General features: G+C 41.5%; 1 protein-coding gene across 3 annotated transcripts in view; it reads right to left on the bottom strand.

Annotated features, from left to right (window-relative positions):
• The window catches only part of LOC128656711 (amine sulfotransferase), a 130,259-nt gene extending 115,154 nt beyond the window's left edge, over positions 1-15,105 (bottom strand). The window contains exon 1 of one of the 3 annotated variants that reach the window (XM_053710815.1): positions 14,974-15,105. The gene's annotated coding sequence lies outside the window, so the exon portion shown is untranslated. The remainder of the gene's footprint in view (positions 1-14,973) is intronic. The other 2 variants (XM_053710814.1, XM_053710816.1) reach the window with 2 other exon arrangements.
• Positions 15,106-15,972: the final 867 nt, after the last annotated feature.

Below are 15,972 nucleotides of genomic sequence, written 5' to 3'. Positions count from 1 at the left end.
TTCAGACTCCCATTGATTCCTATGCCATCAGTGGCCTCCACGGTGGTGGATTGAAAAGCAGGTATGCTGGGCCGGAATAGTGGCGAGCGTACCTGTTAGAAGTTTGATAACTTGCAAAAGGTGTCAGATAGTGCCAAATTTGTATTTGGAACATCTGTAATGACGTAAGCATCGATCTGTGTCGGACTGAGACTGGCAGATCGTATGTTACGTCACAAATTTCAATTTTTGACGGTCTGTAGGCTTTGATAAATAGGGCGAATCAGACTCGCCACAATTACGCTGCGGAATTCCAGCGTATTTGCGGTTGACGGCTTGATAAATAGGCCTCATAGACTGGATTCTAGAGCTTTTCACAAATTATTTGTTCCAAACATGATTTATTTAACAGTGGGTTTGCACAGTGCATGCAAGCAGGTGGCTATATAGAACAGTGGCTGTGCCAATTTATGGTTAGGGATTTTATTTGTAAATATGCAACTAGAGTTTATTGATCTCCTGAAGTGATTGCATTATTAGCGTGATCTCATAGTATTGTGCATGGTAGAATTTGCAAAACCAGGGCATAAAAGGTTGTTATAGGATTTTAATTATTTGTAGTGTTTTGCTAGAATGTAGTATTTTTCTGTGCTGTGTTTCAGTGAATATAAGTATATGTGTTGAATTTCAGGTTGATTGTGGTTGTTAAAAGTTTGTGCCGGCTGTTAATGTTTTGTTTTGTGTAATGGACAGTGGATTTTAAGTGTTTTCCAGAGAATGTTATGTTTTTATTTTTTTATTTTTAGTGAATGTGTGTGGATGGGTGATGTATGAATGGAATATTGAATATTGAGGTGTATTTGATTTTGCCTGATTTTAAGAATAGTATACTACTTCTTTTAGGAGTGCATGGATTGTCTTTTTAGTTTGCTGTCATATTGTGTTTGCAGGACACATGGGGTGTTTTACACGAACAAAGGGAGGAGTATTGATGAGTATTGATGATTATCTTTATGTGATTTGGGTGATTGTTTTAAGTAAGAAAATGAACCTAAAATGTTTTTTTTTTGTTATTTACACAATCGGCTAGATTATGAGTCTTGCGTTAGGGTTAAAAAGCAGCGCTGAGAGGTCCCAATGCTGCTTTTTTCCTACCGCTGGGATTATGAGTCTTGCAGGTACAGGCTCACCGCTCACTTTTTTGTCGCGATTCTAAAATACCGCAAATCCACTTATGTCAATTGCGTATCCTATATTTTTAATGGGATTTTCCTAATGCTGGTATTACGAGTCTTCCTAAAAGTGAGCGGTACAGCCTCTCCTGTCAAGACTGGTACCATATTTAAAAGTCAGTAGTTAAGGGGGCGGAGCCGGCACTCACAGGAGATGGCCGCACTTTAAGTGAGCTCCGTAACATCGGCCCAGGAAACAGCTCATTATGCTATAAAAAGCAAAAATGTAAGCAAGAAATTAGGCAGCATTGCTAAGGAAGAAGCAAGGATCCCTTTCGGCGACAGATAGGAGCTGAAGTGAGGACCATTGTAGCACAATGCATCATGGCCTACTAAACCGGGTGGTACAGGCAGAGGAACAGCGGACCTTCACTGAGCTGCATGCAGCAAGATTTCTCGAGCAGACAGCAGAGAATAGCAGCGCACATTAAGGTAATTAACCCGCTGTAAGCCACGCAACCTCTCAAGCCGCATCAGTCTAAAAATCTTCCCCATTTGTGACGGTCGCCATTTTGACAAGCAGACAGCTTATTCAGAGCATGGGGGGACAGAGATGTTATATTGCAACCCTCCGTAAACCGCTACTAACTATATGGGATAATATATCAATTAAGGCAGCATAATAAAAAATAATCTCCATCACTGGATCTAAGATGAAAAAACTGATTACATATAGCACTCTTTGTAAGTAAACACCCACGTGGCAATAATATTATATACAGTTGAAGTATCCAGAACTTTTAAAAGCTGCCTACGACAACACATCTCATTGCATACTACAAAGGGGACTTGCTATCACAACCCAAACGGGTCAGACACTGCTGGACATTTTGACATAGCAGCCACACTTCTGATACTATTATTATAAGCACTACAAGTGACACTGTCATTGGCCTCACTAGTGTCATTTTTATATCGAGTGGCATTCCCTAAGCACATAAAAACAAGGCTTTTCGGGGAGCGTGTCTTGCCGGCGCCATGACAAGTCGCACTTCTTAGAAGCTCTGGATCCACTACAAACTTTCAATTGAATTCTGTCTGAATCCCAACAAACTGCAGATCTCCAATGCTTATGTTTGATCCCTAATAACCACAGGTACTATTAGCTATAAGTAAAATTTCGTACCAGCGTTGGGTGGAGAACAGAATTCAATCGCCATAAGGAGCGGCGCCGGCCTCTAACTACTAACCTTACTATCTCTCCCTCAGATAGTAGGGCACAACAAGCTCATCATACTGCTAACTCAATATGGAGTGTACAGATTTTTATACCATCCTAACGGATCTTGCAAGTAAGGCAGACAGAAGACAGAATGTTTGATGATCTCACCGCCATTATCAGAGACATACCAGCAACAAACTGCACTGGATACCCTACTAATAAGAACTTCAATCTCACGGATCTAACAGGGAATATATATCCAGTCCAGCAGTGCTTGCCAGTTGCCACCACAGAATGAGGGGTATGACGATGCTCCAGACTGTGACCTAAGAATTAACAACATAGATGACACCGTACGCAGCATAACCAGCTCATCACCCTTCTACACTGGGAGCGCTTAGAGGCATCTACTTGTGACTGTCGACCTACCAGGCCCCGGGTTACAGGTCCTAGCCCCACGTGCTCAGCTTATTCGACTGCCAACACCTCCTATGTTGTATTCTCAGGAGGAACAGACATTTGATCAATGGCCTCCGGCATCTGACCGCGGAGATGCGGCAGAGTCCTCCGGTTGGAGATTGGGGCATACATGTCTTCAGCTTACAGGACTTTTGGTCTATGAAGTAACCCACTTACCTAAGCGGTCCTTACCCCAGCACACTCTGGACTTCGTTTCTCACATGCTGGCTCACAACAAGCTGAAGCGGTGTCGACTGCGTGTTGGAGTGGGCTGACTTTTAAAGATACTTTAACTACACTAAGGCAGGATGTCTCATCCAAACTTAACAAATCTTTTCTTTTTTGTTGGTTTCTTGTTGTTCCTATGTGTTAAAAAGAGTTTGGCTTATATTAGCTGCACTAAGAATTAGTATGGAATGTTATCTTTATGCGCACTTGTTCAATGTATACCTCAACCCTCATCTCTATTCACATGTTTTAACCCCTTCAGCCAACCCCAAAAATACCAGCTACTGACATTTATGAATGGTTTTTCTCTCACGCATGAAAGTAGCTCTATATTGTTGCAGGTTTGTGCTAATGCGAGGACATATTGGGACTGACTTACTCTTACCAATAGGTCCATCAGTCCCCACTCCTCACGTTTTATAACAGCTCCCTGACATGACACAGCTTTACCATACATAGAGTCAAACTCCTTATGAACATAGCTATGACTCTATATATGTGTTCACACAATCTTTTTGTGATACAGTTTGCTAGTACTATATCATTTGCCATAACTATACTCTGTAGTCATAGCTCTCAAGAACACTGCTGTAATTTTTATTTCTTTTTCTTTTTTACTTTTTATCTGCTTCTGGACAAACCCAGTAATATTCCACAGTCTTCTAGGACCATAAAATTTCAATTAATAATATGTCATATCCATGCTCCCTGTTTGAGAAAGCAGGGTATGGGCTAGGACACTGGGACATTTTTTTTTTTTCTCAAGCGGGTAGCTGGTTTCCCCCAGTCACTGATACAGTTTTCTATTATTTAAAATGGAATTTGCTTTTTCATACTCCATAGGCCACTCAATATCTTCAAAGCTAGACAGCTTTTCATCTTATAATTTATACAAATAGGTCATTCGCTGTGTATAGCAAGAGCCACACATGAAACATATGCCTACTTGCTTTATACTTTTCTTCTTTTATCCATATTATTGTCTAGCTCCATACTCATGTCTTTAATTGTTTGCCTGTATGCTATAATTCTCAATTTTTTTTACTAAGATATTTAGATGGGATAGCTTAGACATTATAGACATACACACCCCTCTCATGGTTTTTAGGGCACTTCTATGCCCATTAGCTAGCTAGTCCTGACATATAATTTTGGAACATTACTAACAGCTCCAAATTATTGCTTTATAAATTATAAGTTGAATTTTTATGATTAAATTAGGGAACACGTTTTTATGGGGCTATAATAGTATTTACTTATATCAAGTCTAATCTGCTGGATCATGCCAGTTATCTTTTATCTCCCTACAGTATGCTCCATTCTTTTTAGTTTATCACTGTCCTCATACTAATTTAGGTAATATAGTTCCCTCTTTGATAACTTTACAAGCAGCAAATTATCTAGAGATGACATTATGGCCAAGACAAAATTCATAATTGCAGGTATACAAGGTTATAAGATCTCCTCTGTTGGATATATTCTATTGTACTTATGGTATGGTGCTTAATATACTATGAGATATTGAAGAATATACTTACCTCTCAGCATAGCATACACACTCAGCAACTCACCTAACTTGTACGCACTCTGATATGTAGTCATATATCATTTGTTGTTTATGTAACCCTATAGATCCCCTTCCTATTTCACATACTTATGAGTATAATATGTAGAACTAGCCCTGCAGATCACTAAGTGTATACTCTTTCTTATATGTTTAATTGAGTTTACTAATGCCAGAGGCCCAGGGGTACCCATTTCTGTCATGTCCCTTTAATCTTCGTGTTTATTCTACAGTAAAATCTGTACTCTAGATCCTCTCTGCTCAAAGTTTGGTACGAAGCAATCCATGTTAAGTAGGTAACACATTTATTCTAAGGTGAACTCTTGATCTCACTCCTTTGATCGCTTTAACTCTATCCTCCCATATCCCTCTGATATCTTGAAGGAAATTTATTAATTTAATAGAATGAATATGTGTTATTGATATCGTTCATATATCTACATTATTTTCATATACTAACACTGTTATTTGCTAATATTATAGTTTGCTACATAGGCAACTATTATTAGTAACTTTATAAGTTTGAGCTGACCTGATACTTCACTTTGTTCAGCGTGTTATCTTGTCCCCATCTCCTAGAGGTGATCACTGTTTTAATTAAGACACGTTTACTTTAACATTATAGTACTCACCTGAAATATTGCCTGTTTCCGGCCCAGTGTATTCATCCATTGGTGAATATATTGTTTGTAAGATATTACCATATTAACCCTATATAGGATTTAGGCTTTTCACTAACTATACCCCATACGAAATATATATAGGTTTTTCTAATAATCAGCATATCTATGCTGTCTATTGGCTACTTATAGAGCGCAAACTAATCACCCGGTGAGGGTCTTAAGGCGGCTAAGGGAAAGGGGATAGGGGATAGGAGAAAAGGGGGGGGAGTGAGGAGGAGATGGGCATTCAGTCGAAGAGCCAGGGTTTTGAGGTCCTTTCTGAACTTTGTAAAGGGAGGTGGATTGTCTGCAGTGAAGCGGGAGGGGGTGTTCCATGTCTTTGCCCCGCCATGTGGGAGAATGATCTTCCAACCGCTGTGGATTTGCTGATGCGGGGAATGACTGCGAGTGCTTGGTTGGGCCGATTGGAGTTGTCTGGCCGGGGGTGTAGAAATTTACACGGTGGTTGAGGTTTTCAGGTCCGATTTTGTGTAGGGGCCTTGAACTCGTGGGGTAAGGAGTTTTTAAGGTGATTCTCTTATTGATGGGGAGCCAGTGAAGGTTCCTTAGGTGTTTGGTGATGTGGCATTGGAGGGGGATGTCAAGGATGAGTCTGGCTGAGGGCATTCTGGATACGTTTGGAGTCTCTTTTGGAGTTTGATGGTGGAGGCCGGTATAGAGTGCGTTGCCGTAGTCTAACTGGCTGCTGGACGAGGGCGTGGGGTGACTGTTTTTCTTGGTTTCGGTAGGGATCCACTTGAAGATTTTTCGTAGCAGGTGAGAGAATGTGGAAGCATGTTTTAGGTGATGGCATTGATTTGTCGATCCATGGAGAGTGAGGAGTCCAGGAAGAAGCCTAGATTTTCGTGCATGGGTCGGTTGGAGTTGGAGGGTGACCGAGGGCTGTGGGGCCACCAGGAGTTGTCCCCAATGCGGATTTATTGGGTCAGAGGAGGAGGACTTCGGTTTTGTCTGTGTTCAGTTTGAGCCGGTTGTCCTTCATCCAGGCGGTGACTGCTGTCAGGCCTTCGTGGACGTTCTTATTGGCGGTGGTGGGATCTCGGGTGAGTGAGATGATTAACTGGGTGTCGTCGGCATAGGAGACGATGTTGAGGTCATGGCGGCAGACGATGGCGGCAAGAGGGGCCATGTAGATGTTGAAGAGGGTGGGGCTCAGCGAAGAGCCTTGCGGTACACCGCAGTTGACTGGTGTGGGTTTGGAGGAGAAAGGCGGGAGTCTGACTTTCTGGGTCCTGCCTGTGAGCACCTGAGTGGATGGATTTCATGATTCTGAGGGTGTCATCTGTGGTGACGGGGCTCCAAATAATCCTTGTGTGGTGAGGGGTGGCGAATTTGGGAGGGGTGTCTGGTGTAGGGGAGTGGGTGGTGGAGGTTGAGTTATGAGGCGTGAAACTGTCATAGATGTCGAGGATCTTATGGTGGAAGTGTGCAGCGAGGGTATTGCAGAGGTCCTGGGAGGGTGAAATGTTGGTGGTGTCGCTGTTGGATTTAGAGAATTCCTTGATGACTGAGAACAACTCCTTGCTGTTTTGTGCATAGAGTTGATTTCTGTCTTGGATGGGCTGTTTTTTTTTGGCGGTTTTTATGAGGTGGTGGTGGGTGGTGATTGCTTCCTTAAAGGCAGCTTTATCCAGAAGGGTCTTGCTGGATCTCCAGGTTCTTTCCAGTCGTCTGCAGTGGCGTTTGGAGTCCTGGAGGGCCGGGGTGAACCAGCTAGCTTTGTTGGTGGTTTGGCGGCCAGATGGTTTTTTGAGGGGGGCGAGGGGTGTTGGAACAGTCTGTAATCCAGTGCTGGAGGTTTGCAGGCGGAGGAGGTTGGCATCTGTAGAGGTAGGTGGGGAGGATTTGTTTAGGGTGTGGTGTAGTTGGTCTTGGTTGATGTTGTTCCAGTTTCTGCAGGGTGGGTGGTACTGTTGGAGGTGGGTGGTGGGTTTGTTGAAGGAGAAGTGTATGCAGTGGTGGTCAGTCCAGAGGAGTTCAGTGATGTGATAGACTGAGATGTGGTTGCCTGAGGAGAAGATCGGGTCGAGGGTATGGCCGGCTGTGTGGGATGCGTAGTTTACGAGTTGCTTTAATCCAATAGTTCCGAGGTTTTCCAGGAGGGTGAAGGTGTTGTGATCGTTGGGGTTGTCAAGATGGAAGTTGAGGTCACAGAGGAGGATGTAGTCCGTTGAGGTGAGGGCATGGGGTGCGATGTGGTCAGTGATGGAGTCGCAGAAGGCGGGATGAGGTCCAGGAGGTCTGTAGATGAGGGTGCCACGGAGTGTGGTGTTGTTGTTGACCTGGATCTTGAAGAGTAGGTGTTCTAGGCCTGGTGAGTGGTCGTCGGAGCTGGTTGTGACTTGGATGGTGTGTTTGTGGATAATGGCAATGCCTCCTCCTGGTCGGTTGCTGCGGTCTTTGTGGCAGATCTTATAGCCATCGGGTATTGCAGTGGCGATGTCTGGCCCTAATGCAGGGTTTAGCCAGGTCTCAGTGAGGAAGGCGACGTCAGGTGAGGTGGAGTCTATCAGGTTCCAGATTTCAAGGGCGTGCTTGTGGATGGAGCGGGTGTTGAGGAGGATGCAGTTGAGGTAATTGCGGTTGTTTTTGGGTGGGTTAGTTGGTTTGGTTGTGGTCCGGAGGGAGGGGAAGGAGCAGTTGCGGCAGGTGAAAGGTCTGAAGGCGTTGGTCAGGGATGCGTGGTGGCAGACGGACAATCTACCAGTGTTGAATGCATGGAGGGTGCTGGCATTGTAGTGGCGGCAGTTTCTGGAGCCAAGGTTCGTGGCGTTGGGTGCAGTCGGGGCATGGACGGGCGCAGACGGGCTTGCACAGCGATCACCATTAAATACAGCGGGAAGGTGGGCGGGCTGGTTAGCTGGGTAGGGGGTAGATGTGAAATAATAACAGAGCAAACAAAATACAGAAAGATACAGCACAAATACATAGGTATAAAGGAGAGAAAACTTACTTTAGTGGTGCAGCGATCACCATTAAATACAGCAGGAAGGTGGGCGGGCTAGCTGGGTAGGTGTGAAATAATAACAGAGCAAACAAAATACAGAAAGATACAGCCCAAATACATAGGGATAAGGGAGAGAAAACTTACTTTAGTGGTGCAGCGATCACCATTAAATACAGCAGGAAGGTGGGCGGGCTGGTTAGCTGGGTAGGGGGTAGGTGTGAAATAATAACAGAGCAAACAAAATACAGAAAGATACAGCACAAATACATAGGGATAAGGGAGAGAAAAGTTACTTTAGTGGTGCAGCGATCACCATTAAATACAGCAGGAAGGTGGGCGGGCTGGTTAGCTGGGTAGGGGGTAGATGTGAAATAATAACAGAGCAAACAAAATACAGAAAGATACAGCACAAATACATAGGTATAAAGGAGAGAAAACTTACTTTAGTGGTGCAGCGATCACCATTAAATACAGCAGGAAGGTGGGCGGGCTAGCTGGGTAGGTGTGAAATAATAACAGAGCAAACAAAATACAGAAAGATACAGCCCAAATACATAGGGATAAGGGAGAGAAAACTTACTTTAGTAGTGCAGCGATCACCATTAAATACAGCAGGAAGGTGGGCGGGCTGGTTAGCTGGGTAGGGGGTAGGTGTGAAATAATAACAGAGCAAACAAAATACAGAAAGATACAGCACAATACATAGGGATAAGGGAGAGAAAAGTTACTTTAGTGGTGCAGCGATCACCATTAAATACAGCAGGAAGGTTGGCGGGCTGGTTAGCTGGGTAGGGGGTAGGTGTGAAATAATAACAGAGCAAACAAAATACAGAAAGATACAGCACAAATACATAGGGATAAAGGAGAGAAAACTTACTTTAGTGGTGCAGTGACTGATCACCATTAAATACAGCAGGAAGGAGGGCGGGCTGGTTAGCTGGGTAGGGGTAGGTGTGAAATAATAACAGAACAAACAAAATACAGAAAGATACAGCACAAATACATAGGGATAAGGGTGAAAAAACTCTTTTTAATGGCCAAATTGTTACGTACGGTTATGATATGTACCCTCTGTACGCCTCATTAATGTATTCCCACATAGTAAACCAAGGTATATTCTATTCATGTATTTAGTACCCATATTTCCTGCTATTTAATGCTATACTACATCTAGTATGTCATACAGCCTCTACTGTACTCCCCAATTGTGGGGTTTCTAGTAGCTCCCAGGGTATACCTACAACTTGATAGCCAACACTATACCTTTTCAAGGGCCTAGCATTATAAGACATAGCATTCATTTCCTCTCTAATTAATATATTGTCTTGGATGAATAGGGTTCCCAAAATATAAGCTATAAGATACAATAATAGTCTAGGATCGGGGGATAAACTACTATGATACTATGGTCTACTGAGTTCCAGTTTTATATGTAGGGGGTCCATAGTGCAAACTATATTACTTCATAGTACTACATGACCCATGGATGTTCATCATAATAACTATCTAGCTCACTGACCACTTCAATATGACTCCCTACCCCCCACCTATGCTCCCAAAGGCTTAATCATTGTGGTCTAGGTGTCTTTTCATTTGAAGCGCCAATATCACTCCTTAGAGCTCAACGTATTATGTTACTTAAGTATGCAACATAGCCTAGTATCATATCAGAAACCTCCGCCTCCCCTCCCTCCATACTCCAAGCGGTGCTTACCCGCTGTTTCCCTCCAAATACTATAAAGCCCAAAAGTGGCTATTCTTTTGACTATCATATACGATTCAATTAACGCATCTAAAATGGTCCACAAGTGACCTGCCAATTAGTCTGCCCATTAAGCTAAAAATATTATAAAATAGAGGTTTGAGAAGCCTTGCTATTACTGTATATGGTTATATTTATCCATTGTCTTACAAATGTTACTGTTTCTTATATATTGATATGTTTGTTTCTGACCTTATAAGGCATTCATTGTCTGATGTTTGTATCGCAAAACCTCTATAAAAAAATTATAAAAAAAAATAAAAAATTCAGTAGTTAAGAGTTTTATGGGCTAACGTCGTAACATAAAACTCTTAACTAAAGTGCTAAAACGTACACTAACACCCATAAACTACACATTAACCCCTAAACCGAGGCCCCCCCCACATTGCAAACACTATAAGAAAATGTTTAACTCCTAATCTGCCGAACCGGAGATCGCCGCCACTATAATAAATGTATTAACCCCTAAACCGCCGTACTCCCGCATCGCAAACACTAGTTAAATTTTATTAACCCATAATCTGCCATCCCTATGGATCAGCCAATAGGATTTTTTCTACCTTAATTCTATCAGCCAATCAGAATTGAAGGGACGCCATCTTGGATGATGTCACTTAAAGGTACCGTCATTTAGTTGTCGGATGAAGACAGAAGAGGATGCTCTGCGTCGGATGTCTTGAAGATGGACCCGCTCCGCTCCGGATGGATGAAGATTGAAGATGCCATCTGGATGAAGACTTCTGCCCGTCTGGAGGACCACTTCTTCCCGGCTTGGATGAAGACTTCTGCCCGTCTGAAGGACCACTTCAGCCTGGTTGGGTGAAGACGTCTCAAGGTAGGGTGATCTTCAGGGGGTTAGTGTTAGGTTTTATTAAGGGGGGATTAGGTGGGTTTTAGAGTAGGGTTGGTTGTGTGGGTGGTGGGTTTTAATGTTGGGGGGGTATTGTTTTTTGTTTTACAGGTAAAAGAGCTGATTACGTTGGGGCAATGCCCTGCAAAAGGCACTTTTAAGGGCTATTTGTAATTTAGTGTAGGGTAGGGCTTTTTATTATTTTGGGGGGCTTTTTTATTTTGTTAGGGGGATTAGATTAGGTTTTATTAGTTTAAAAAACTTGTAATTATTTTAATATTTTCTGTAATTTAGTGTTTGTTTGTTTTTTGTACTTTAGTTTATTTAATTGTAATTAATTTAATTTAATGTAGGGAATTAATTTAATTATAGTGTAGTGTTAGGTGTAATTGTAACTTAGGTTAGGTTTTATTTTACAGGTACTTTTGTATTTATTTTAGCTAGGTAGCTATTAAATAGTTAATAACTATTTAATAACTATTGTACCTAGTTAAAATAAATACAAATTTGCCTGTAAAATAAAAATAAAACCTAAGATAGATACAATGTAACTATTAGTTATATTGTAGCTAGCTTAGGGTTTATTTTATAGGTATTTAGTTTTAAATAGGAATTATTTAGTTAATTGTAGTAATTTTATTTAGATTTATTTAAATTATATTTAAATTAGGAGGGGGTTAGGGTTAGATTTAGGGGTTAATACATTTAATATAGTGGCGGCGACATTGGTGGCGGCAGATTAGAGGTTAATAAATGTAGGTAGGTGGCGGCGATGTTAGGGACGGCAGATTAGGGGTTAATAAAATTTAACTAGTGTTTGCGATGCAGGAGTATGGCGGTTTAGGGGTTAATAACTTTATTATAGTGGCGGCGACGTTGTGGGCGGCAGACTAGGGGTTAATAAGTGTAGTTAGGTTGCGGCGACATTGGGGGCGGCAGATTAGAGGTTAATAAATATAATGTAGGTGGCGGCGGTGTCCGGTGCGGCAGATTAGGGGTTAATAATATAATGCAGGTGTCACCGATGTCGGGGCGGCAGATTAGGCGTTAATAAGTGTAAGATTAGGGGTGTTTAGACTCGGGGTTCATGTTAGGGTGTTAGGTGTAAACGTAAATTTTCTTTCCCCATAGGAATCAATGGGGCTGCGTTAAGAGCCGAACGCTGCTTTTTTGCAGGTGTTAGGTTTTTTTTCAGCCGGCTCTCCCCCATTGATTCCTATGGGGAAATCGTGCACAAGCACGTTTTGCCAGCTCACCACTACCGTAAGCAGCCCTGGTATTGAGGTGAGATGTGGAGCAAAATTTTGCTCTTCGCTCACTTTTCTGCGGCTAACGCCGGGTTTAAAAAAAAAGTATTACCAGCGTTGTCTGTAGGTAAGCGGTGAGCAGAAACTGCTCGTTAGCACCGCACACCATTACCGACAAAATTCATAATCTAGCCGAATATTTGTATTTGCAGGATGAGATCATGAAGCTGTATCCAGTAAGTAAAACACTAACTAAATTATTTTTGAGTTTTTATATTTAGGTAAATCTGTACAGATAATATTCCATAGTGCACTCGCCAAAAGATTGAAGATTGAATGCAAGTAAACTTAGCATAGCCATACAGCCTCTTGATGAAGTCTAGCAGTCTTTAATTGCTTAGTATTCATGTTTAAGGTATCATTTAAATTGTATAGAAAAGCTGTGAGTTATTCTTTGTAAAAGTATAATCAATGTATTTAGTTTGTATTATATATCCACAATGTTTTCCTGGTTTTAAATGACATAGGATAAGTTAAGCTATTAAAGGAATGGTGATGCTTACAAAAAGGTGAAAGAAGTTTTGTTGGACATAATTGTGATTGTATTGGGGTAGGTGCTCATCTTGTGCTGTTTTGTTTCCTTCTTAGACTACTTCTGACACGAGTGTCTGCTTGCTATGAGGATCCACCTGCTTTCCTTGTCTACCCCATGAACATATCATCGTACTTTCAGCATGTACCTGCAAATGGACACTTGCAAAGCACCCCTACTGCAAATGGACTTTGGTATTGAAGCAGAGTGTCTGAGGAAGGTGGAGCTCTAAGAAGACAAAGACTGTTCTTAAAGTGATCAGAGGCCACCCAGAGATACTTGTGCTGTTCCCATGTCATGCTTTACTGTGGAGTGTGTACAGAGCAGGAAACTGTCAATGCTATTTGGGAATGCTAGCTATGCAGGTTGAGAAATAAAGATGCAGCTTTGTTTGGGGGTAGATAGGGGGCTGGTTGGGTCTTTGTGCAGATAGACCGGTAGTCTGGGGATGCTGGGAGGTAGACAGAGAGCATTGGAGAGACCGCACCTATGTGCAGTGACAAATTGTGCCCTATTGGCCTATTCAGTTTTAAATGTTGTCTATATATTATAGCATGAAATGTGAATACATTTCTCTACAGTATTATCACATAGATTCATGTTATACCGAAGTATTAGGTTTATATTGTTGTTAATAGATTTACTAATTTTCTATCGGTTGGATTACGAGTCTTGCGTTATGAGTAGAAAAGCAGCGTTAAGCCTCATAACACTGCTTTTTTACTACCGCTGCTATTACAAGTCTTGTAGGTACAGCTGTCCCACACACTTTTTTTGCCTTACCGCAAATCAACTAACGCAATTTGCATATAGTCTTTTTTCAATGGGACTTCCATTGCACCAGTATTACAAGCTTTTTTTTTTAGACCAAAAAGTGAGCAGTACAGCCTATCCCGCAAGATTCGTAACGCATTCTAAAGTCAGTAGTTATGAGTTTTATACTACAAAGCCGTAGCATAAAACTCATAACTAAAGTGCTAAAAAGTACACTAACACCCATAAACTACCTATTAACCCCTAAACTGAAGCCCTCCCGCATCACAAACAATAAAATGATTAACCCCTAATCTGCTGCTCCGGACATCGCCGCCACTAGAATAAACATATTAACCCCTATACCGCCGCACTCCCGCCTCGCAAACACTAGTAAAATATTTTTAACCCCTAATCTGCTGCCCCTAACATTGCCGCCACCTACCTACATTTATTAACCCCTAATCTGCCACCCCCAATGTCGCCGCCACTATTCTAAGTTATTAACCCCTAACCCTAAGTCTAACCCTAACCCCCCTAACTTAAATATAATTAAAATAAATCTAAATAAAACTTACTATTAATAACTAAATAATTCCTATTTAAAACTAAATACTTACTTGTAAAATAAACCATAAGCTAGCTACAATATAACTAATAGTTACATTGTCGCTAGCTTAGGGTTTATTTTTATTTTACAGGCAACTTTGTATTTATTTTAACTAGGTAGAATAGCAGGGCCGTACTGGGAAACCAGAACAGCCCTGGAAATTTGTATAGACCGGCCCAGCCACACCCCCTCCTGCCCAGCTAACTATGCCCCCTGGTTTTATCAAAGACAGCAAAGCATTGGCAGTAGGACAGCAGCACAATGTGAAGCCACTAGCTGCAACTCTGATATGGGATTTGCTGTGATAGAAACTGGATGGCTAGGCTACTTTACAGTCACAGTGCATAATCATGATCTGCAATACATATAAGGACACCAATCCCTTTCAGAATTGTGAGCAAGTATACACGTGCCCATATACCCACACTTGACCTACATCACCCTACACAGGTTGGTACCTGAGTGGCTAATGAAGACTGATCCTTAGAAACTATTAGAATAGAGCCCCTCTCTGTCACATTGAACCAGCTGCCAGTAAGTGTACTGGTTGATGTCTGGCAATTAGGGCATGCAATTATAACATCAGAATGTCTATTTAAGGGATAGGACTGTAACTAAAGCTCATATTACATTTTTACCCTAAATGCCTTGACAAACTGATTACTGGTGTCATGGATTTAATTAAAAAAATTATTAGCTTCTTCAAACATTAAAAATATGCAATAACAAGTTTCATAGATGTTTATTTTTAAAAACATTTTAATGTATATTATATATTCTTGTATCTCTAGCAGTCAAGAGGTTAATCCTTGAGTAAAGGAATGTGGGATTTCATATTTAAGCAAACATAGATGCAAGTGCAGCCAAATTAAGCAGCATATTATTTGTGCAGAAAATAAACTCACTGCTTTGCTGCTTCTCTTGGGTCTGTGCAGCTCCGGAGCTGAGTATTGCAAGTGAGCAGAGTGACTTGAATGATTTTTTCACAAAGTACATTCCTATCCCCAGCAGCAGATCTGACCTGAATTGCTCTCTCATGAACACGGAAGTGGAATCAGCATTCACTCTAAACCCCTCCCTTCCCTTGTCACTGCCTCCTGCTTTCTCTTAAGGTGGACTCTTAAGGTGGATCACCGCACATATAAAACTTCTGCTGCATAAATGAAATGCAGGCAACACAGCAGCCGATCTCGACTCCCCACCAATCCCTAACACGCTGCTACTAACCCACTTGAGCTCTGCAGGCCGGCTCCCTCCTGACTATGGCGCGCTCCCTCACAAGTTAATCACAACTTTGCTGCAGTGCTTCCTGCTCTCCACACAAACTTCTGCAGCTGCCCCAGCCCAGCCTCTGCCAGCCCACCGGGCTTTTATTTGGGAGGTTGGTTGTGTGGGTGGGGGTTTTACTGTTGGGGGGTTGTTTGTATTTTTTTGACAGGTAAAAGAGCTGATTTCTTTGGGGCAATGCCCAGCAAAAGGCCCTTTTAAGGGCTATTGGTAGTTTAGTTTAGGCTAGGGTTTTTTTTATTTTGGGGGGGCTTTTTTATTTTGATAGGGCTATTAGATTAGGTGTAATTAGTTTAAAGATCTTGTAATTTGTTTTTTTTTGTAATTTAGCTAGTTGTATTGAATTTAGTAAATTGTATTTAATTTAGGGAATTTATTTAATTGTAGGCTTAGGTTAGGTGTTAGTGTAAGACAGGTTAGGTTTTATTTTACAGGTAAATTTGTATTTATTTTAGCTAGGTAGTTAGTAAATAGTTAATAACTATTTAATAGCTATTGTACCTAGTTAAAATAAATACAAACTTGCCTGTAAAATAAAAATAAACTCTAAGCTAGCTACAATGTAACTATTAGTTATATTATAGCTTTCTTAGGGTTTATTTTACAGGTAAGTATTT

The sequence above is a fragment of the Bombina bombina genome, chromosome 4 (assembly GCF_027579735.1).
Source record: "Bombina bombina isolate aBomBom1 chromosome 4, aBomBom1.pri, whole genome shotgun sequence".
NCBI classification, from domain to species: Eukaryota; Metazoa; Chordata; class Amphibia; order Anura; family Bombinatoridae; genus Bombina; species Bombina bombina.
The sequence above is the reverse complement of the archived record's forward strand: the minus strand, read 5'-3'. Positions and strand labels throughout refer to the sequence as shown.